General features: G+C 43.2%; 1 protein-coding gene across 22 annotated transcripts in view; it reads left to right on the top strand.

Moving 5' to 3' along the window:
* FAM168A (family with sequence similarity 168 member A) overlaps positions 1–13,770 on the top strand; it is a 328,051-nt gene that overhangs the window by 252,553 nt on the left and 61,728 nt on the right. For 2 of the 22 annotated variants that reach the window (XM_065581808.1, XM_065581805.1), the window contains exon 1: positions 1,158–1,306. The exons of 19 other annotated variants lie outside the window; for them this stretch is intronic. The gene's annotated coding sequence lies outside the window, so the exon portion shown is untranslated. Of the gene's footprint in view, positions 1–1,088; positions 1,307–13,770 lie in introns of those variants that run through there. One more of the 22 variants, XM_065581806.1, reaches the window with a different exon arrangement.

The raw sequence follows: 13,770 nt of genomic DNA, 5'->3' as shown, positions 1-13,770 counted from the left end.
CCTTGACTTAGTGTTGGTAGCAACAAACGTAGAGTACGTTTTATGGCACAGTGATAATGTATACAACATAAAGTTTAAATCAAACTCTATCGTTCCATAGTGAAGTCAACGTTTAAAAATGGGAAAAACAACAGTACAACAAACATTGTCGGTCTGCTGTCAGTAAATGTGAACCTCAGCTTTGTACAGTCATAGCCTGTGGGCAAGAAGTGACTCATTGCTGCTGACAAGGAAAAAAGAGTGGATGGAACAAAAAAGAACAAATCTTTAAAAGGTATACAAGAGAGCTGTGTAGTTCGTCAAGTGCTAGAACTAATCTTTTCAAATAATTGCTGTGCCTGACTGCATATATTTTCATTTGGTCAGTGTTTTACTTTATCCCTTGGCCTGATGAAGCTTGAAACAGTAATAAGAGGGTGGCATTTCTTCATAAGAATGAATGTGTTCATTATCCTCAGTGACTTTAGAAACGCTACACTCTTCACCATACATTAGCTCACTCTTCCAAATGATACCACCCTTGCTTTGCACTTCCCCTCTATTTATACATTTATTGCACATAGGTTGGAATAGGTTTGTGGTAAATGGATAGCTAGGATCTGGCAATAAGATATGAGGACCTAAATAAAATAACAAGACTCAACTAAACCTTTGACCTCCCTGTGATGGTGCCACCCATAAGGCTTTATGGAAATATGCTTATGAATGTATATATATAACATAACTAGAATGTGTTTTATGCTACATATACCAGGTTACATATCTCTGTAAAGGTCATGATCTACTGAATCTATTAATCTTATTTGTATGCATGTATCATTTTTGTATTCAAAGTTATGAATATTGGCTGCATACTTGTTTGATTCTAAGTAGGCTGTAGTGAAGCAATTGGTCAGCTTCCTGAGAAAAAACTATTTTCAGTAAGTCCCCCATCAAGAAACACTTAAGCCAACAATGAACTTGGAGACACCAATACACATCTGGGCTTTCCCAGGAATGTGGCTGGGCTGGTAAGGAACTCAGTCATGCATGGACATGTGACTTGCCCAGATGACTCCAAAACTCCATTTTGTAGCTGGACTTTGCATAGGAGAGAGGAGGGGGTCTCCACCCACAAGAGAAAGTCTATTTAAGCCCAGGGGAGACCCCTCCATTTTGTCTTCAGCTGGCTAAAGAGGGAGCCTCTCCACCCCCAAAGATATCTGAAAGAAACTGGAACGAAGGACAGTGACTGCAAGGGGTGTGAGTGATTGCTGGACCCAGACTAAAAGGAGATTAGTCTGTAAAAGGGAGCATTCTGGAACTGGTGAGATTATATTCAGTTTGATTGGACGTAGATTTGCATGTTTTATTTTATTTTGCTTGGTGATTTACTTTGTTCTGTCTGTTACTACTTGGAACCACTTAAATCCTACTTTCTGTATTTAATAAAATCATTTTTACTTATTAATTAACTCAGAGTATGTGTTAATACCTGGGGGCGCAAACAGCTGTGCATATCTCTCTATCAGTGTTATAGAGGGCGAACAATTTATGAGTTTACCCTGTATAACCTTTATGCAGGGTAAAATGGATTTATTTGGGTTTAGACCCCACTGAGTTGGGCCATCTGAGTGTTAAAGACAAGAACACTTCTGTGAGCTGCTCTCAGTCAAGCCTACAGCTGTTAGGGACATGATTCAGACCTGGGTCTGGGTTTGCAGCAGGCTAGCGAGTCTGGCTCAAACCAGGCAGGGCACTGAAGTCCTAAGCTGCCAGGGCAGGAAAGCAGGGGCAGAGGTATTCTTGGCACATCAGGTGGCAGCTCCCAAGGGGGGTTCTGTGATCCAACCCGTCACACTCTGACAAAGCATTAAACTGCTTCTCAGACTCTAGACCCTTGCCTTCTGCATTTGAAATCTAATTCCTGAAAAACAGAGCGTGTGTGTGTGTTTGCCAAAGATTGTCATGCACATGTATATGACCACAGAGCCCGCCTTTCATTATTAAACTGTTTTGATGAATTCTTTCAATATTTTTTAAAATATTGTGCTTATATACTGTTTTAATGGTATTTGTAACTGCGCTAACATGCCTGACTTTATGAAGCTCAGAATCTTGTACCTTCCACCAACAGAAGTTGGTCCAATAAAAGATATCACCTCACCCACCTTGACATGATGAATTCAGTCTCGTGTTTTAGGAAGTTAAGATACTGCTCTCAAAAGTCAATCAAAGCTGTCTAGTAGAACTCACTATGTCCTCTCACGATGGAGATTTTGCTTCTAAACATGTTTCATTTGGGAAGTTCCCTGAATTATAGGCAGGGTATTTTGTACCACAAAAAGAAACTCATTTCAATACACCAAACTTTCCTTTTAAATGTAAAAGGCCAAATTAAACTATGCCTGAATGCCCCAGTGCTGAGTTTGACTCAGTGTTTTAATCATATCCTGCTGTTTGACCATGAACAATAGTAAATTTGCAGTGTCTTCTAACCCATTCTGCAGTGTCCCTTCCTCGACTCAGATACATAGCAATAAATGTATTCTTAACATCTTCTGTCAGTGGGCCTTAGTGAAGATCCTGAGTGTATAAATCACTGGTGACAAAGGGACTTAAACTCCTAAATAATTTAGGTGCTTTTGAAAAATTTACCCTGCTTTCCCCTTTCTTGGGGTGGATATAGCAGTACTCCCAATGCAGATGCAGCAGGAGCACTGTTATACAAGCAGCCTGATAGAGAAGGCCAACAACAGAATCTCATGAGAGCCAGACAGCAGGAGGTACAGGGGGGTGGATGAGCTGGCCAGCAGCTGGTTCTGGGGAGAGCCAAGCAGCAGTGGCTGATGAGGGAGACAATACTCAGACAAAACCAACAAGGGGTCTGGTGGCACCTTAAAGACTAACATCTGAAGAAGTGAGGATTTTACCCACGAAAGCTTATGCCCAAATAAATCCTTTATTCTTTGAGGTGCCACCAGACTCCTTGTTGTTTTTGTAGATACAGACTAACACGGCTACCCCCTGATACTTAATACTCAGACAGTATTATACTATAGGATTTGGGGGGCTTTACATCTTAAACTAAGCAAGTTCACTTGTAAAATCAAATGTCTGTGAAAGGAATCACATAAGAACTATGTATTGTTAAGGCTTTAATTCCCCACTTCTCCCTGCATTCCTACTTCCGTTTTCCAGTGCAGAGCAGGGCCGCTAACTGTGCATCTCTGGGACAGCTCACAACAAGGAGCAGGAGATGCCTGTGAGCCAAGCCCACAGCTCTGTTGTGGAAGGGAGCCATAAAAGTTCAAATAGTCTTGTTAGCCCAGACTGGGGGAGCCTAGCATAATAGTTGCAGAGCACCTGCACACAATCTCTGTTGCTAGTCATTTCCTTAATGTAATAGCCCTCCATCTCTGGAGACCTGGTTTCAAATATCGAATTAGTTCACAACTGTCCGTATCATATGTTTTCTCCATATCCCTAAATCATCACATAATTAGGTGCATTATTTGTGCTTTCAATGCTACTGGCAATCACTGCTCAAGGAGAGCATTGCTGCAAGACTAGATTATGAAGGATTTGGCAGAGCGGTGTGAGGAAACCTGCCTGGTGCCTCACTATGGTAATTTCTCAACTACCAAATTCCCTTATGCACTTTGCAAAATGTGAGGCCTTTGCTGACATAAGTCCCCAGTCAATCTGATGGGAAATAAACTACAGCAGGCTGGAAGCACCTGAGGACATGAAGAGGCACACTTTTGCTGTGCTATGACGAATGCAGCAAAGACATATTATCTTTTAAGTATTTCTTAGGTAGATCTAGGAAGTAACTGAATGAAAATTGGTGGACGATGGTCATTAAGATATAATATACAGATAACGTGCAGGTAAAAAGGCATTGGCTTAATATCTCTGAACTGAATATGTCACAGTAAAGACAAAAGATTTCTGGTTGCATTGACATGTAAAGATGTCACTTAATGGAAACAAATTGGCATAAATATGTTTAGGGTTTTAAAGGGGGAATTAGTAAAATGGTCCATTGAATTACTCGACTTGTAACAATGAATTACATAATACAGACAGTTTTGCTTGACTGCCTCGGTTTGTATTGTATCGAATTTTAGTAGTTAATTGGCTTTTGAGATAATGCAGGAGGTGTCTGAACACCAACGAGCTTGAGCCCTCAGTGATGGATGGTGAATGGATCGAAGCATCATTTTACACAGTGCCTTGTCCAGTGCTTAGATAAGGGACTTTATTATCTAGCATTTGACAATACTTGTGATATAACTGCTATGAGGAATGTATCACTGTTCTAGAATTATATGGGGAAAGAATGAAGTAGAACATATTGTCTTGTAAATTAATGTAGTCTGCTTGTAGCAATTTAAGCAATAATCAGATAATAACCGAGAGAGAGGCTAAGCCTATTGTTGAAAAAATAAATGATACATTCTGGAAATCAGTTTTATAAATCACAATTACTGTACCCAACTATGGGAAACTGAAAATGGGGGGTAACAAACTGGTCACTTCTGCACAGAACTGCAATCTCATTTTCTATTTTCCCTTGTACATTGTGATTTAGGGTAAAATTTTCAAAAGCACCGAAGTCCAATTGATTTTCAATGTGATATAGAGATCTAATGCACTTAGGTGCTCTTGAAAATTTTACCCTTCATCTAAAGCTAAAATATCTTACAGTGGGAGAGAATCTTGGACTGTAAAGATTGTTTAGGTCATCTTACTGAGACCCCCATCAATGCAGAATCATTTCCTATAGAATATTTTCACTTTTCCACTCAAGTTTTTTCTCTCTCTAGTGATTGAGTTTGCACCTCTGCCTTTAGTGACACTGTTCCACAGTCTAATGGTCCTCAGTATTTAGGTAATGCTGCTATGTAGCCTTCATTTTCATTACTTCAGTTTTCTTCCATTACTCCTATATCCATGACACGGATGGATGGAGCTGCTTTTGAATGACTCCATTCTTTTCTCTCTGAGAATCCTGAGGGTACTTTTAGGTGATTGCTCATCTGCCCCAAGAGCTCATCCATATGAGGCATCATGTTGTTGGGTTTTTTGGAAAGGGGTAGGGAGTTGGGTATTTTTTTTTTTTTTTTTTTTGCCATCCCTCCTGTTTATCATTTTATATGAGTTCTTGTGCGATATAGTGAGGTGATGTAGCTTGTGGTGCCTTTGGTATGCTGAGGACAGCTAGATCCATGTCTCCATTTCACCACTCAGAGGGAACATGTAATGGCTTTTCCAATGTTTAGTTAATCAAAGTAAGGACTTGGGATGGGAGTAAGCTGGCTGAGACTCAGGACTTGTCTTGTTATCAGATTTGCCCGTTACTTTGGGGTATGCTCATTTATTAGGGTCACTCTTCTGGGAAGGTAGGGGTTCTGTAATCTATCAATGTGCTGCTTGTGTCACTTGTGTTTTCATACGGAGCTCTACTTCACCCTTCTGTAAGTTCCCTCCCAATGGAGTTATCCTGCAGGATCTAGGTTCCCCAGGGCTAGATTCCTCCAGCCCCAGAATCTCTCTCTCTCTCTCTCTCTCTCTCTCTCTCTCACACACACACACACACACACACACACACACACACACACGCACCCCCCCGCACGCGCACACCCCCCCGCATCTGAGCTGACCTATTATATGCCCCTGGACTCGGCAGGCTGGGTCGAGCAGCACTTCCAAGCTGCCACCCTCCTATGCCACAGGTTCAGCACGTCCCTATCCCCACTTTCATTTGTTCTGGTAGTAACCCACTTGATGAGCAAACACTACAGGATTTTTGGGCACTACAGGGATCTTTAGCTTAGGTAAGAGGAGCATTGCTGCAGAGCAAATGGGGAAGCCAAAAATACACACACACACAAAAGAGAGAGAGAGAGAGAGGGAGGGAAGCAACCAGCTTAACCATAAAAGTTGTTTATTGCCAGGTAATAACCATAGGGGAGCCAAACAAACAGAACAGTTATAATATTAAATCTAACATAAATTTGATTACAAAATTCCGGTTTAGAAAACTATACCTGATCACACAAGTCAGGGTTAGAAAGCTATACCTAGAGTAAAAAAAAAAAAAAAACAGAGACAGAGAGAGTTGGGTTTTCACCACTTCCGTGAAGCTTGAACTGGTCAGGATTCCCAGGTGGTGATGGTAGCTGAGGGTCCGGAGTGCTGGATACAGGCAGAGCCCCCAGCACGATGAGTCAGGAGAAGATGAAGTCCCAGTGGAACTGATGCAGATTTTGGATCCAGGCATCAGAACACTTACTTGAATGTGGGTAGGGGTTTTTGTAGGGAAACAACAATGGTTCAAGGGAGAACACTAGATTTGTTTATGGGTAAACTGATGGCTCAAGGGAGTATACCAAAGTGGTTTTGTTCAGGCTAGACAATAGGAACTGATCATTCCTGGCTATGGGCGGTGTTCCTTCCAGGAAGCTCGCAATGCAATTAAGCAGCTTCACTATTTTGGATACCAATAAAGGATTTATTACTAGAATTGGTCCGATAACTGCTGACCTGGGTGTGTGCAGGCATGGGTTCATTAATATCTGGAGCAGAGATCCACCATCATGCAGTGCTTCCCTGCTTTTTTGGTCCCAGAGTTCAGTGCGGTTCTTGTCACGGAGTCCCCAGGCGATGCTCTGGAACTGCTCCCTACAAAGCCAGTCAGGACTCTGGTGAAGTCTCCTCTCTGTGAGCAGACTGTCTTCGGGGCAAGAAGCTCACACGGCTTCCACCTTCCTGGGTCTGACCTTTGGAGCATTCAGCATCCTCTGCTCCTCCGTGCGCTTCCCACAGCGAGTCTGCCTTGGCGGGGTCCAGGGGAAGCAACAGGGTCCTGCACCCCCACTTCGCAGTCAGACGTGACTCTTAGCCAGCCAGTAAAACAGAGGTTTATTAGATGACAGGAACACAGTCTAAAACAGAGCCTGTAGGCACAGAGAACAGGAGCCCTCAGCCGCAGGGCCGGCTCTGGCTTTCTGGCCGCCCTAAGCAAAAAAAAAAAACTTGGCGGCCAGAACAGCAAAGCAAAAAAAAAAAAAAACCTGCGGCGCGGCCGGAGCCAGGGTGCAGGGGGACTCCCTGCCCTGCAGATGTGCCCCGGCTAGTGGGGGGAGGGGGAGGGAGTGGGGGGAGAGAGAAAAGGGGGCGGCCAGAGCTTCAGCGGGGTGCTGCCATGCGGCCCTTCCCGCCGTGCCCTCTGCCGGGAGGGCTCCGCACCGCTCCGTTCGGCTGGGAGGGAAGGACGCGGGCTGCCCTGCTGGGCTTGCTGCAGGGCGCTCCTGTCCTCTACGCCGCTGCCCCCTACAGGGCGGCCAGAGCGGAACAACAACAACAACAAAAAAGCGGCCGTGCTGCCCTAGGATTGGGCGGAATGCCGCCTCCTACAAGCTGCCGCCCCAAGCACCAGCTTGCTCGGCTGGTGCCTGGAGCCAGCCCTGCTCAGCCGGGTCCATCCTGGGGAGCAGTAAGCCAGACACCCACGTCTGCACTTCACTCCACAGTCCCTAGCTAGCTCCAAACTGAAATTCCCTCCAGTCGTCTCCCTCAGCCTCCCCACGGCTCCTCCCCCAGCCTTTGTCCACTTTCCCAGGCAGAGGTGTCACCTGGCCTCCAACCCCCTTCCTGGGTTCTCATGTTACCTGCTCAGGTATCCTCCCTCAAGGAAAGTCTCCCATCCCCCAATGCAGACAGTCCCAGCAAAACTCCCCTGCAACCTTCCCAGGTCAATACTCCCTACCCAGTATTCAAAGAACCCATTAAGAACATTCCCACTTCCTCACAGTTCTTGCCTTGGAATCACTGTTCTCCATTCTGTATGCTAATACAGATGCCTCCCTATCACATCTTTGATGAAAATGAGGCTAGGGGAGTTGCCCCAATCCTGTCACCCTTGCCCGGAGGGGTTTAGGTGTGTCTCCCACGGCCTTTTCATTGCTTTTTGTAAGTCTTTCTTCTGATCGGTTTTGGTTCAAGCAGAGGCTGGGTGAGGAGTGTTCTTCATGAGTCAGACAGGCTGGATACTGTGCCCTGGTTCCCCAAGAACACAGAGCTGAGAGGTAACAGTCTACCCTTAAAATGCTGCAGCAGCACAGACCTAGCGCTGTCAGGAGATAATTTGGTTTAACTGTGTCACTCAGGAGTGTGGATTTTTCCTAGTGTAGACCAGTCCTTAGTCCACATAAGAGTCAATGAAATAATGGTGGGCACTTGAAGGGGAAACATGAAATGGCAGAGATGAAGGAGGCTTTGCATACCTTTTGTTTGATCAAGTTCCCTTTCTCTTTGTCTTGGATTTTCTGCTGCTCCTGGATGTCCAGACAGTGCTCTCTTGCATCTGTATGTGGCCAGGTTATGATCTTTTCGTTGTGGTGTGGGCCCCAATGTTGTTATCCAGGCCTTTGTCACCTTTGAATGGATTACTGCGTGCGACACTTTCTATGTGAGGACTGCTCTGGAACTTCAGTTAATACACAATGCAGCAGTTTGTTTTCTGCAGGGAGCACATTACTTCTGTGCTGTGCCATGTTCACTTTCAGGTGTTCAGGGTTAAATGGCAGAATGGTAAAGGGGAGTGATTACAAAGAATGGTTTCCACTGGCATTTGTGTTCCATGCTTAGTCAATTAGAGCCTGAGTATGTTGATCTGCGGGGCGAGATAGAAGGCCCATGTCCCAAGCTTTTTTTGGTCTGATGGAGGGAGAGTTTTATTTTAGGTGACTTGGAGGAACTTAACTGTGCGCACTATGTTAGCAAATTATGTGCAGCACCCAGAACTATGAGTATGCGCATTTCAAATGTTTAAATAAATGAAGGAAATACTAACCTTTGGACCACCCCCAAAAAAATCTCTCACCCTCATTGTTTGCCTTCTCGAGTTCTGTAATCACTCCACCCTATGAGTAGCCATGTACCCAGGCTACACATGTTTAGCCGTCCCTCATGGGTAGGCTTGGCAGAACTAGATTTTTAAAAATAATTTTAATTGATAATATCCATGTTTATTTTGTAACATTTTTTATGTATTTAAATTTTCACAGTCATGCAAAATTATGGGGTTTAAGCATTTTTAAATTATTTTTTATCAATTAGATTTTCACAGTTGTGGGAAATCATGGGGGTGCTCAGCCAATGGTGGCAGATCAGACAAGAACTATTTGATGATAGTTGAGATTCAAAAAATTAAACCATTAAAAAATAAAACCATTAAAACACAAATTGACAACATCATGTCAAAATATACAAAGTAAATAGTGTTAAATCAAACTCTAATAAGTCCTCAATCCGCATTTTTCTTACTTTGCCTATCTGTACATTTTGATTCTTATCAATCATATTAAATAAACAAACATAAGTAAATTATATATTTTCATTGCTTTGTGTGTGTACGATGAAATTGACATTTATCAATGTTTTCCAGTAAAAATCTAATCCTTCCAAGTCCACTCAGACGTCAGTCCTTTACCCACTTAATCATTTGAATTGCTCTCCTCTGAATTCCCATCAGTTTGTCAGCCTTTTTCTGGTGTTGATGTACAGTCTTACTGCAGTGGCCTCTGAGGAAATGCCACTAGTGGGACAGCTGGCAGTTTGGAGGCAGGAATAAGTCATCACAGAAATACTAGGGAGCAGTGTTCGAGGTCAGAAAAATGGAACGAGACATGTCTTTGATGCACCATCAGGATATGCTGTTCACTACACCGCAAAATTTCAGCGTATCAGAAGGGGTAGGGTTTTGTGCTGGTCTTCGCATGTATAAACTTAAGCACATCTGTCTGAATGTAGGCAGTAAACTATATGGCTGGAAATATAGGCAATCTGTATAACCTTCAGGGACAGAACTAAACCAAGCTGTTCCTTTTGGTTTAAAGCAGTCAAAAGGCTGTATCCATCAGTTATTATAATTTATTGCCGGAACTCCTTTTCTTTTGTGTTTCTACAAGATGTGCATATTAAAAAGTTATTCAAAATGGAGGGATTGGGGTGGTTAGGAACCAAGGCCTAAGAACCATTAATCAAAGGCAGCACTGCATAGGAGAACATAATGAAGAGCAGAGATGGTAATAATTTTCTAGAAACATTTAGAAATACATGAAAAATAAAAGGCAGCTTTAAAATATGTACTTGAGTAAGTACTACAGCCCTGAGTGCTTTTCATTTTACGCAGCCAGTTATTACATCATAATTTTTAAACTGGTTCAGTTAGTGTTTCTCGGATCTATAGTGCCATAATTCTTCTGCAGGGAGAATATTAAATGAACATTGAGTTTGCTGCTACTATTGATTGTGGATTAATTTTCAGAATGATCGGAAATGAAAATTTAAAAAAATAATCTTTTTTCTTCTCTAAGGACTGGAATAAAAATTTGCTTGACGTAGTCCCCCCAAATTCTCTCAGTACTCACGTTGTTGTTGTTGTTACAGCAGCAGCAGCAGCACTTAGATGGCTCAGCCAATATCAGGGCCCCGTTTTGCTAGGACCAGTGTTGTCCATGCCCCAAAGAATTAAAAAATGTAGGTCCCTCATCTAAGTCATTGGGGCCTCCCCACAGGGGCAGCAGTTCGTTGGCGCACACTGTCCTCTGAGCAGGATCGGAGCCTATATAGACAAGACAGACGGCGTGAGAGACGGAAAGTGACTACCCACAGTCAGACAGGAAGTCAGTGGGAGAACCAGGAATAGAACCCAGGTCATCACAGTGTTGCCAGCTCTCATGATTTCATTGCAAGTCTTGCAATATTTTGTTTTTTTCTTAAAGCACCAGCACCTGTAGTTATGAGAATCTCAGCTTTCTCTTTTTTAAAGAAGTAAGTTTGTAGTCATCAAGGTTGCAGAGAACAGCTGGAAAACATAAACCATATAAAGTCTCAAAAACCAGAAGGCAAATTAAAAGACTCAAATGTATTATTTTTTTTAAATCTCACAATTTTTAAGCCAATCTCATAATTTGGGGGGAGGGCTCTAACTTATTATTTTTGAACACTTAGGGTTGGCAAAACTGCCTGACTATCCACCAGACCAGACTGCCTTGGATTCTGAGACCTTCTCATTTTTCAGTATTAGCAGTAGGAACAAAGCAGCAACCATTTCTCCCACTTTTCCTTAATAAACAAGAGACAATTATTTGTTGCTGAAGGTCAAGACTTACAAAGTTATTGAGGTATGTGTGATCTGATCTCTTTAGGGGGAAGAGGGACTAGAGCAAAGGTCAAATATGTGCTCCTGTGGGTGAGATTATTAGAATTTCTTTAATGGAATAAAGATTTATTTGAAATGAAATCATTTTTTTAAATAGTCATAGCTTTATTGTATTTCAAAGTAAAAAATAAAAACGAAGAACTCAGGCTGTGCGTAAGCTAAAAAAAGACTCAAACATGAGCAATTCAACACAAATAAGAATATCCTATAACACACTGTTGTCTCTGTATGTTTTAAATAGCATCCAATTATTTGAATAATTAAAGCAATCAATTCAGAGAAATGCAACAAAAAACACAGCCCAAAATTTTCAAATATAGGCACCTAATGGTTAAGCACTACATCTATATAAGCATCTAAGTAAAAGTGGTCCGATTTATTTTAGGCCTGTTTATTTAAGTGCCTAACCTTGAAAATTTTGGTCAAAGATTTGTTTTTAAAAGCCTTGTGAAGAGAGAGGGTTTTTTTGTTTTGTTTTTTTGCAGTGTAGTAGTAGTTTTCCGGTACAGTGTAGTATAGAATATTTGATTGCTGGAAATGTACCAAAGAGAGCAGATGGAACTTTTTCAAAATGTAGTCACTTAGGAGTGTACTTGCGGTTAACATATGTTGAATTAATGCACCATTACTTATTAATTGTATTGCAGTAGTTTGCAGATGCGTCCATCAGGATTGGAGCCCTGTTGTGCTGGGTGCTGTACAATCAGGAAACAAAGCAATCTCCACCCCAAGGAGTTTATAGTCTAGGTATGAGCAAAATGTCACCATCCGAGTATAGAGCATACAGGAGATGAAGACAAGGACACAAGGTGTTCCTGTTGCTACTAGTGTTGCACGTGCAGAATAGAAGTAAAGATTGATATTGCATAAACTAGACTCTGCCATAATACAAATAAATGTCTTCCATCAGCCTGTGACAAACTCACTTTAACCTGCCAATAAATCACATTTGAGAAAAAGTATGGCCTAGTGGATTGAACATTGGACTGGTACTTAGGAAAAGCTAAGTTCTTCTTCGAGTGCTTGCTCATGTCCATTCAACTTAGGTGTGTGCTCGCCACATGCACCAGTGCCGGAAGTTTTTTCCCTCAGCAGTATCCATAGGGGACCGGCTCCAGCACCCCCTGGAGTGGTGCGCATATGCCACAGTATATAGGGCGCTGCCGGCTCCCCCCCCCCTCAGTTCCTTCTTGCCGCCAGTGATGGTGCTGGAACTCTTGCTGCTTCAGCTGGTGCTGTTGTTTTCTGGTTCATACAAACTCGTTAATTCTTGTACTCTAGTGTACAGTAACTCCTCGCTTAACGCTGTAGTTATGTTCCTGAAAAATGCAACTTTAAGCGAAATGATGTTAAGCGAATCCAATTTCCCCATAAGAATTAATATAAATGGGGGGGTTAGGTTCCAGGGAAATTTTTTTCCCTGGAAATATACACATACACACAAACACAGAGTATAAGTTTTAAACAAACAATTTAATATTGTACACAGCAATGATGATTGTGAAGCTTGGTTGAGGTGATGAAGTCAGAGGGTGGACGAGGGTGGGATATTTCCCAGGGAATGCCTTACTGCTAAGTGATGAACTAGCACTCGGCTGAGCCCTCAAGGGTTAACACATTGTAAATGTAGCCTCACACTCTACTAGGCAGCAGGAATGGAGGGAGGGGAGACAGCATGGCAGAGAGAGACAGACACACACACCCTGTGTGGGGGGGGGAGAGAGAGAGATGTGCATTACCCCTTTAAGTACGCTGACACCACTCTAAGTACATTGCCTTTAAAAAAATCAGGAAGTTGAGACAGCAGCTGGGGCCAGCAAGCTCTCTCCATCCTGAGCCCTGTCCTGTCCCCACCCTGCTCTATATGGAGAAGGGGTAAGTGGGGGGCAGGAGTGGGGGGGGACACCCTGATATTAGCCCCCCTCTTCCCTCCTCCCCTGCACAGCAAGCAGGAGGATCCCGGGAGCAGCTCCAAGGCAGAGGGCAGGAGCAGCATATGGCAGTGCGGGGAGGGACAGCTGAACTGCCAGCAATTGGTAGCCTAATGGGCAGCTGCTGCACAGGGAACTTAGGGGAGTGGGGAAATGATGGGGGGCTGCCGGTCCACCCTGGTTCAAGCCCCCACCAGCAAGCTCCAACGGGCTGCTCTTCCTGCAAGCAGTGGACAAAGCAGGTGGCTGCCAAACAACATTATAAGAGAGCATTGCGCAACTTTAAACGAGCATGTTCCCTAATTGATCAGCAACATAACCACGAAACAACGTTAAACAGAATGACTTTAAGTGAGGAGTTACTGTAGATAGTTTTCTGTTAGTGTTAGTAAATCCCTTAGCTATAGTTAGAGACTTCGTAGGTCCCGAAATGGGACTTTGCATTGGGGTGGGGCATGCACGGTCCCCAGGCTTTAAGCCCTGTGATCACTGCAAGAGGCCCACACCCATTAGTGATCCACACAGCAGCTGGCTGTGTTGCTTGGGTGAAGGGCACATTAGTGAAAGTGCAAGATTTGCAACTCCTTCAAGCCAAGGACTAAGAAGGAGCATGATATTCGCCTC

The sequence above is a fragment of the Chrysemys picta genome, chromosome 1 (genome assembly GCF_011386835.1).
Source record: "Chrysemys picta bellii isolate R12L10 chromosome 1, ASM1138683v2, whole genome shotgun sequence".
Lineage (NCBI taxonomy): Eukaryota > Metazoa > Chordata > Testudines > Emydidae > Chrysemys > Chrysemys picta.
This window is presented reverse-complemented; position numbering and strand designations above follow the sequence as displayed.